Below are 10,808 nucleotides of genomic sequence, written 5' to 3'. Positions count from 1 at the left end.
GATATTTAATAAGCCCAATAATAGAAAATAAAAACATAACTGTAATCAAACAATTAAAAATCTAACTTCAAAATAATCAACAACCCGGCCATTATCCAAATCCAACCCCTTTATCAACCCAAACACACACCATAGCCATAACCATGAGGCGAAACACCTGATCCCGCACATGACATCATCATCATCATCCTCACCGTCCACCTAAATCCCCCTTAAATCCAACCGTAAAAGCCTCTCACGATCCAAATCAACGGCCCAGATCACCCCATCCCCAGCCTCCGAAACCTAGGGTTTTCATATATAAACTCCACACCGTTATTCTTTCCACTGCAGTGCAGTTTACCTGCCCTCCAAAAAAACAAACTGTTTCATATCTAATTATCTATCCTGTCACAAAAACCCTAAAATAATAATGGCACAGATTCAGGTTCAACCTCCCGCGGTGGCTGGACCGAACGGCGTGAATGCTGGTGGCCTTGCGGCGGCGGCGGCGGCCGGAGGAAACCAGTCGTTTGGAACGACGTCGCTTTACGTTGGGGATTTGGAAGCTAATGTGACGGATTCGCAGCTGTATGATCTGTTTAATCAAGTTGGACAGGTGGTGTCGGTTAGGGTTTGTAGGGATTTGAGTACTCGCAGGTCGCTTGGTTATGGCTATGTTAACTATAGTAACCCTAATGATGGTTAGTGTCTACCTACATTTGCTTATTAAATGCTAAATTAATTTGTTTCTGCAACTGAAATGGAAGCTGTTTATGTGGTTTTCCTAATTTGTTGTAAATTTATTCATGCATTGTTTATTGTTAGAATGGTTCCAACATTAAAATTTTTTAATATACTTGCATTTGTGAGTTTTTGTTCAGATTTTAATTATTATTAGGATAATAACCCGTGTTACACTGGAAAACATATCATGGAACAATATAAAATGTAAAAAAACATATTCAATCAACACAAATATTTGACATAAGTTTTTTACCAGCAGATATTACAAAAGATGTTAAACTATGTCTATAACATAAAAAGAAAATACTTTATAAATAAATAATTCAGTAAATAAGGAATAATATAACATAAATGAACCATTATACCTAAAAAAAATAAAAAAACACATTAGTAACAGATTTTGTAATATTATTTGAAAACTAAGCTTATAAATATATACCAGGTTTAAACTTATATTTTCACCCGTGTAGAGTTTTCGTTCAAAAGCCTTTTGAAACAAAAAATGTCGGGTTTAAAAACCGTAGCTTGCATTCGATTCTCCTGTCATGAAATAATAATAATAATAATAATAATAATAATAATAATAATAATAAGAAACATGTGTAGAAAATTAATGAAAAGAGTAGTATAGAGAAAGGAAAATATAAAACAATAAAAAACTTATAGATTGATCCATGAGGACCATCTCCATCAAGAATTCCTTGTTTGGAATGTTTGTTATCCTTGACAGTCCATACTCTCAAAACTCTAACCTTAACTATGGATGGAGATGTTTTGAGAACATCAATTTCATCCAACATTGTAAAGTTTTGAACCTCCATTGTAATCTGTTTTAAATCAAACGATAAAAGACTTTACTAAAATAATTTGTTTAAATATAAAATTTATAATACAGTTGAAGAACTTACTTTGTAAAAGCTTCAAAGGCAGAAGATTGTTTTAATGTGGAGAATGCATCTATGAGCAGATGCTATATACTACATATGGAGATGTTTATTTTTGATAAACACCGTAAGTTCAGAAACCGTTTTAATTAAATAATAAATACAATAAATCGAATTCAATATAATACAATACACATCCTATAAATGAAACCCTATAAATAAGCCTATAAATGCAGCATATAATTTCTAATAAAAATCCAGGACTTGATTTTTGGAACTACCAAAATTTAGACATCTAACTATAATAATAAACCAATTTGACATGTTGACTAATTTAGAAACCGTTTTAGTTAACCCATTTTCTTTTCTTTTATTTTTATTGAAATGTTTGTCGGGGATCCATCCCAATTAAAAAAAATTCCTGGTGTGCATTTTGTAAGATTGTTTTAGTGTTTTTTTTCTAAGATTGTTGTTGCATGATTGTTTTAATTAAAAGTAACAATTTTTGTAAGGTTGTGAATTTCTAGTCAATATATAACTAATTGATCAACTATATTAAAAAAGATTTTAGTTTTCAAAAATAAGTGTTTAATGTTACCAAAAATTAATTGTGAATATGTGGAAAATAATTATATTGAAATGTGATGATGTGGAGTTCTATGTGGACATCCTAGATTAATGACACATGGATATAATTGAGTTGCTTTATTATATTAGTTAGATTAGATTATAACAGTTAGGTTCCTATCCATATATAATAAGATTTTCAAATTTTAAATTGATAGGTCATAAAAATAAATTAATATTAGTGAAACTTGGAAAAAGACGTATTATGAACAAAAAATCACAATATATAAACATAATTTTAAGTAACAAACATATTAAACATCATATCGATTAACCGATAATTTAAAAAAAAATCACACCTTTAAACCCTAAATAGATTAAAACATAAATCAATTAATAGGAATAGATTAAATATCAAATCTATTAACCGTTAGTATAAAAAATTATGTAGTTAAACCCTAAATCCAATAACAGTGAATCAATTTGATGTTGTTCTTCACAAAAATTGATTACACACTAAAATATAAATCATACCTGATAATTGCAAACGATGAACATATTTAATGTCGTTTGGACTATGAAACCGACAAATCATGAAGAACCGGCTATAGATGAGGCGAAGAATCTAGTTACAAACGATGGGGAGCGTTATGATTTTTGAACGAAGCATGTGCCTTTTAAAGAAGAAACGATGAACAATTTAAACCTAGTAAATTTAATAAATTTTTTAATTTTAACAATAAATAGAATAATTAGTATCATAATTACATTAATAAGTTACAAAATTATAAAAGTCAATATCATTGATTAAAATTTTATTGTGAATGTGGAAATTAGATTTATGGAAGGTTGATGACATGGAAGTCTATGTGGACAACCTAGGTGAAGGTCATGTGGACAAAATTATGTTGCTTTAATTAGTTAGATGTTTTTACAAGTATGAAATGTGTGGAAATGTAAGCTTTTCATGTGGTTTTCCTCAATTTGCTGTTTAACTGGTAAATTGATTTATGATTTATTTGTTGAGAGTTCAATTAATTTCTTTGTACAACTGCAACTTGTATTAATGATTATGTGACATTTCTACTATTAAATGTAGGAAAATGAATCAGTTCATGTGGTTTTTCCTAATTTGTTGTAAATTTATTGATGCATTGTTTATCGTTAAATATAGTTCAATGTGGTTTTCATATTTATTTTTTCAATCAAAACTAGCATGATATATATTTCATTTTTTGGTGCATAACTGCATTCTGTTTGTTAGATGTTTCTTTTTAACTTTTGTTTGGTTGTTCTATAATTTACCTAAATGTTTGCTTAGTTCTGCAAGTATATATAAATTTCTTTTATACATATATAAATGGGAGGTTTGCGGTTCTTGTTTTTTATTTTGAACCCCGTGGCTTAAATTATTTGTAAGCGTCTTTAATACATATATAAATTTATGCTTTACTTTAACATGATTTCCAGCTGCAAGAGCTATTGAAGTGCTGAATTTCACTGCTGTTAATGGGAAAGCTATTCGCATCATGTATTCTCTTAGGGATCCAAGCGTTCGTAAAAGTGGAACCGCAAATATATTTATCAAGGTATTTTCATTATTATTTGTTCCCTGTTCTGTTAATTTACTTTCAAGGAGACTTCAAAATTATTGGTGTGCACGAAAATGAAATAAACGAAACATAATTGGAATAGCCGCATTAACTGAACTGAAAAAACTGAACTTATTAAATAAAGACAATTTGGTTTTATATTTTCTAAAAAAGCGATTTTTCGGTTAGGTTTCGTTATTATAACGAAAAGCTGGAAAAATCAATCGTAACTGAAAAACTGATTTTGAATAATTATTAGGAAATTAGTAAATGTTGTAGCCCAAAAGTTTCAGGTGTAAACGTTTAATAATCAAATATACACAACTAAGAAAAATTTTTGGCCCAAATTCAACATTTTGTGTATTTTACTTTTGGCTTAAAATTTTCATGCACAAATGTAAAACCGAAACTGACTGAACCGCACCCATTGTATAAACCGAAAAAGTTGAAATTTTAAAAAACCAAGACTGGACTTTGGTTACTGATACAAACTAACCCATCACGCCTCTACACAAAACATATTCTTTTTGTTTTGGATGATTGCATTACATGTGTTTTGTGCACACGGTTAATTATTTTTCTAGCATTATCGTTACAACTTTAAGTTTATTGTATTTATTTTTATATTTTTTTATGTGCAGAATTTGGATAAGTCAATTGACAACAAGGCATTGCACGACACGTTTTCTAGCTTCGGCACTATACTCTCGTGCAAGATTGCAACTGATGGTACAGGCCAGTCAAAAGGGTACGGGTTCGTGCAGTTTGAAACCGAAGAAGCCGCTCAAACCGCAATCGACAAGCTAAATGGTATGCTAATTAACGACAAACAAGTTTACGTTGGTCACTTTCTTCGTAAGCAAGAACGCGACGCATCATTAACGAACGTAAAGTTCAACAACGTTTATGTGAAAAACCTATCGGAATCAACCACTGACTAAGATTTGAAAAAGACGTTTGGTGAATATGGAACAATAACGAGTGCGGTTATTATGAGGGATGCGGATGGGAAGTCTAAGTGTTTTGGGTTCGTTAATTTTGAGAATGCGGATGATGCGGCTAACGCGGTTGAAGGGTTAAACGGGAAGAAAATTGATGAGAGAGAATGGTATGTTGGGAAAGCGAAGAAGAAAAGTGAACGGGAGCTTGAGTTGAAGAGTCGGCTTGAACAGACCGCAAAGGAAGCCGTTGATAAGTTTCAAGGCGTTAATTTGTATGTCAAGAATTTGGATGATACAATTGATGATGATAAACTTAAGGAGCTTTTTTCAGATTATGGAACAATCACGTCGTGCAAGGTTTGACTTTTGTTGACTTTTGTCAAGTATATTTTTCAAACTCAAATACAAACTACTCAAATACAATCGTGGTAAGTTTTTAGCAACTATAATGGTAATATTATAGTTTTGAAGAATAAAGTATATCATGTGTTCTATAAAATAAACGAATGAATCCATTGAAAAATTAGAAGTATTAACAGGAGGTCATAATTTGACGGGAATATAAGTTAAATATCTAAACTTTTATTTTTGGATCTGAGGTTCAAACTGGAATCAAGTCAGCAACCTCCTATCCTCTAGGGATAGAGGTACGGTATGTCTACATTTCATCCTCCCCAGACCTTACCTATAGCTTGGCTATGGGTGATTGGGTGTTATCTGTCTCTATATTTTTTATTTCAATTCACAAAGATGGATTATTTTTAAACTTGTTCTGATCGTCGGTGAATTCAAATTATTAATTTCAGTACTGTTTTAGAAAATAATTATATATTTTTATGTGGTTCCAATCTTATGGTGTAATGATGTAATTGTATAAACTTGAAGTTTTTTTAAGAAAATTAGGTATAGAATTGTCATTTCTTGAATTATTTTTAATGAAATGGGTAACGAATATATTTTAATTAGCTTTTTAAGGCTATATATGATACTTATTTATGTTTATGTGTTATTATTTAATCAAGATTTTTTGTTAATAGGTTATGTGTGATCCTAGTGGGATTAGTAGAGGTTCGGGTTTTGTTGCGTTTTCTTCTTCTGAAGAAGCTTCTCGAGCTGTAAGAAACTTGTTTAACTTTATTTATATAGCTAATTATATGAATGGCTCTGTAGTTTGACAAAGCTAACAGGCTTATTATCTGAGGTTTTCAGTTTGTAACATATTTGGGGTCTAACACTATCTTCTGTTAGAAATACAAGTTTTTAAAAAATGAAATTTTTACACTTTAGCTAATTACGTAAATAGTTCTTCGCCTTTACTTTGTAATTCATTTGGGGTCTAGCACATAATTCTAGACCCAGAATATGCTACAAAATCAAAGCATAACGATTATTAATGTAACTAGTTAAAAGGCCAAAACTGTCATTATTTAAATTAAACAGAATTTTCAACAAAAGTTAGTGTTAAACACCAAACGCGTTACTATGTCAAGCCACAGGGACCATTTATGTATTTAGTGTTATTTTCAATATGGTATGCTAACAGTGAGCTAACTTTTTTTCTATTTTTTATTAACATTTATAGCTTTCTGAGATGAATGGGAAGATGATCGTGAGCAAGCCGTTGTATGTTGCACTTGCACAACGCAAGGAAGAAAGAAAAGCAATGCTGCAGGTAATCATATAATAAAATTTGTATGTATCTATGGGAGAATTACATATATACCACTAGAAACTTTAAAAGTATCAAACAAACCTAAGTCCCAACCAAATTTTAATATATCAAACATTCCCATTTTTAATATATTTACTGTTTTACCTTCAGTTCGTCCTTTTTTTTAAATAATACTATTATTTAATGAATATATATAAAGTTATTATTTTTAGTGAAAGTATAAGGGTACTTTTAAAACTGTTTTTAATAAAATGGAAAACGTGAGATTTTTATTAGTTTTGAGGGGTATATATTATAGATTTTAAGTTTAGCTGAGTTTACATAATATTTTGAAGGGTTCTAGGGGTATATGTTATTTTAGTAGAAGTATAAGGGAGAAATTCTCATATGTAAAATTGTTTTTAATAAAATGGGTAAATGTGAGATTTTAAATGAGTATGTATGATATTTTGAAGGTTTCTAGGGGTATAAATGAAATTCTCCCTCTATTTAGTTGTTTTATAAATATTCATAATTTAAAATTGTTGATTTTAGGCACAATTTTCACAAATGAGGCCAGTGGCAATGGCACCTTCAATGTTGGCTCCTCGTATGCCCATGTACCCACCTGGTGCTCCGGGTATTGGCCAACAATTATTTTATGGTCAACACCCTCCTGCTATAATTCCTCCACAGGTACTACTTTGCGCTTATTTTATTATCGTTTTATTATTATTGCTATGCTATTTATTTTATTGTTTTGATTTTAGGCTGGATTCTGTTACCAGCAGCAGCTGGTACCTGGAATGAGGCCAGGTGGTGGCCCTATGCCAAACTTTTTTGTACCAATGGTCCCACAAGGTCAACAAGGTCAACGCCTAGGTGGCAGGCGTGGGACTGGTCCAGTCCCACAAAATCAGCAGCCTGTTCCTATGGTGCCACAACCGGTATGTGAATGATATATAATTTTTTTATTCAAAACATATAAACTTAAGTGAATATAATTATTGATTGATGTTTTTCTTAGATGGCACCGAGAGGGCGTATGCATCGCTATCCAGCTAGGAACGTGGCGGATGCGAATTTGGCAGCGGGTGTTGGCGGTGGAATTCTGCCAGTACCGTATGACATGGCTGCCGGTGTTGGCGGCGTGCTGCCACGAGATGGCGCTACTGCTACTCAACAGCCGATGCCTATTACAGCATTGGCTTCTGCTCTTGCTAATGCATCACCTGACCAACAGAGGACGGTATGTATCTACACGTTTGACTTTTGACTTCTTGTAGTTTTAGTTTATGGTTTAACTTTATGTGTTTATATATTTGTTTAATTTTCTAAGCTTGTTACATATTAGTCTACTTTATTGAAATTAAAATATCACCCTTTATAAGTTACTAAAGTTAAGTCTAGTTTTGTTTAGTTTTTAGGTTCAATGGTTTGATATTTACGTTTACTTTTAGTCGGTGTTCAGTTATGTTCGTTCGATTATGTTTATTTATGTTTGTGAATCGTTTGTTTAAACTATTAACGAACAAACATAAACGATAAGCATGTTAACTTAATGAATGATTACAAACACGAAACCTCATTCGTTTAATTGTTCGTGTTCGACAATTTGTTTGGTGTAAAGTTAAAAGGACAAATATGACATGTTTGTGTATGTTTGTGAACCGTTTGTTTATATTATTTTCGAACAGACGTAGACGGACACGAACACGAACACACTCATTTTCTTTATGAACAATCGTGAACATACTTTGAAATGTTCGTTAATATTCTTTTGAGTTTCTTGATGCCATTTTTTAATTTAAATTAACATTTGAAATGATTTAGATGCTGGGCGAGAATCTGTACCCGTTGGTTGACCAACTGGAGCACGAGCATGCGGCTAAGGTAACGGGAATGCTTTTAGAAATGGACCAAACTGAGGTTTTGCATTTGCTTGAATCACCAGATGCATTGAAGGCCAAGGTTGCAGAGGCTATGGAGGTTTTGAGGAATGTGCAACAGCAAGCAAATAGTCCATCTGCTCAAATGGCTGCACTTTCTCTTAATGAAAACCTTGTTTCTTAATTAGTTAAGAGAGTGCTTTGTTTTGGTTAACGATTGATGGATGATTGAAGGCGGTAGATGTCTAGATTATTGAGTCCCTTGGTTTTTTAGGTTTTGTTTTTGGGGATTGGAAACATTATTAGCGTGCCTGATTGTTCTGGATTGTGGTATTGCTTTTGATGTGTGATTTTGTTTTGATTCATGTGCTGGCTTTTGTGTGCTTGCTTTATTTCTTTCTCTTTTTATATTTTATAAATTAAAATCAAAAAATAATTATGGGGCAGTTGAATCTCACCTATAGCTTGTCTATTGGTATCGTCTAGGTAGGGTGAAATGTATGTAAACTATCTCGCCCTTTCAAGAAATAGAGTTGTTTCCAGCAAGATCTGCGGTTTCACAACTATGTTTGGACTTGCACATAGTGTATGTAACATCTAAACAAAGACTACTAAGAAAGGTGTCAAGTGTGCTACCACCAGTAAGAGTAAGCGTAGGGAGCAAATTGTAGTGAGCAAAAGGCAGGAAGTTTTTTGGGCCAAAAAGAGGCTACAACATTGTCCCGCCCCCTGGGGCAATATGTGGCGCGATTGGGTGGTGTTGGGGGGGGGAGGGTAGGGTTGGCGCCGATGGTTTGTATGGAAATAATGCTCCTCAACGTACACGAATCACGCTCAAGCCAAAAAAACAAAACACTCAGCCAAAAGCAAAACGGTGGCAGATATGTAAATAGCCTAAATCTAATTTTGTGATCTAAATCAACTAATTCATCAAGTTTCGTCCAATAATCTGATACACATTTCCAATTCCTAACAAATAAACAAATGACCTGCAAACTAATAAGCTTAATTCATCGTCTCCTTGGTAAAAATTTTAAATAGCAAATAATTAACCTACAAATTGCGTCTGTCTTTAATTGATATAAAAGAACATAAATAGCCTTTGCAACTTGAAACTTCCATGGATTGTGATTGCTACCGTTATGTTTAAAATTATAAAAGAAATACAAAAAGCATTTATGCATTTATGTTCAACGAAAAGAATATACACTTAAAAAATGTCACTGGATATGTATTTCTTTTTTGGAAATTGTATCCACTTTGTCGGTGAGGCTTATTCCCAAACACAATTGTTTATTAATTCCTCTTCATTATTTTGAACAAATTGTTACAACTTGTTTCTTGTTTACTAGGCTCTATTTCTTCTTTTTCATTGGATTCATTCTCAAATTCGAAACGTTTAAATCAATTAACGATAAAAAGCCTAATGCTCAATTTAACTGCGCTCTCTTAATGTGGAGATTGTACAGTTACGCTCAAATCAATTACGCTTAAATTATTGAGCGTATTCAAAATTTGCAGGTTTTGAGCATGATAATTCATACTGCATTTGAAATAGGCCTTGTATTCCGCTCAAATTCATCAATTTGTAACATTTAATTTGTGAAATAGGCTTATCTAATTGTATGCTTAGTTTCCGTCATCAACTTATTATAGAAAGTGAGTGTTATAAGAAACAGAGACTGAACCAAATATGACTCTGTTTTTTCAAATCTATTTTTATCACCAACAGATGCTGAAGAAACACTAACCGGACCCCGGGCAGATTACGGGTAACCTGGGGGTTAGATAGATGTTTCCCACGAGGGGTTAGACCCGGTAAAGATGGTTCTTCTGATAACCTGCAAAACAGACACCGTGAGCTTGTCACTGAGAAGGGGGGGGGGGTTCCTCCTTGTGACCACCCTCCGGCGTGAGAATCAGACTAGATTGCTCTTTAAATATAAATGTATATTAAGAGATTGCTAGAGCAGATATCAGGTATATATGATGATAATATGATAAGATATGATAAGATGAGATGGTCATACCATTTGTGGTATTTATAGCCGAAGGTAGGTTTCCAAGGAGGTGTGGCCGGCTGCAATAGTATTCCTGTTCCACCAACAGTGGCCTACGCACGTGCCCTGCTGGTAGTTGGTGGGTAGGCAGCGGCTGATAGTGACCAGGCCTGCTGTGTACTATTCCTTTTCCACCAACTGCCGGCTATGCACGTGGTATGACAGGAGTTGGTGAGTAGGCAGCGGCTAATAGTGACATACAGTACAGGAGCATGCTGCTCGCCATACTGTTGTCAATAAGCTGTCGTATCTTTAGTCAGATCTTTTGCCCATACCTCGTCAGGTACAGTACAGAAGATCTTCCCGTATCGTACGGACTGGCTTAGTTAGGCGGGAGTATTCCCCCTCCCGCCTTTGTGCGGGATTGTTCCCAGCTTTGCTCATTCCTTCAGGTGACACTGAGTGATTGAGAGCTAAGTGCCTTGTGCGTGTAGCCGTGCTGCGCGGGTGGCCTTCCCTGATGGCTTGTATCCGCAGCTGCGGGAACAGGCAGAGTCC

General features: G+C 33.6%; 1 pseudogene across 1 annotated transcript; it reads left to right on the top strand.

Annotated features, from left to right (window-relative positions):
- The first annotated feature begins 343 nt into the window (after positions 1-343).
- LOC143597918 (polyadenylate-binding protein 2-like) lies at positions 344-8,570 on the top strand (annotated as a pseudogene). Its single transcript, XR_013147012.1, has 9 exons — positions 344-683; positions 3,648-3,766; positions 4,411-5,067; positions 5,748-5,825; positions 6,293-6,382; positions 6,917-7,057; positions 7,132-7,308; positions 7,389-7,610; positions 8,195-8,570. The product of XR_013147012.1 is annotated as a polyadenylate-binding protein 2-like (transcript).
- Positions 8,571-10,808: the final 2,238 nt, after the last annotated feature.

This window comes from Bidens hawaiensis, unplaced genomic scaffold (assembly GCF_021521415.1).
Source record: "Bidens hawaiensis isolate Kalapana, Puna unplaced genomic scaffold, B.hawaiensis_p1.1 tig00049244_1, whole genome shotgun sequence".
Classification (NCBI taxonomy): domain Eukaryota; kingdom Viridiplantae; phylum Streptophyta; class Magnoliopsida; order Asterales; family Asteraceae; genus Bidens; species Bidens hawaiensis.
This window is presented reverse-complemented; position numbering and strand designations above follow the sequence as displayed.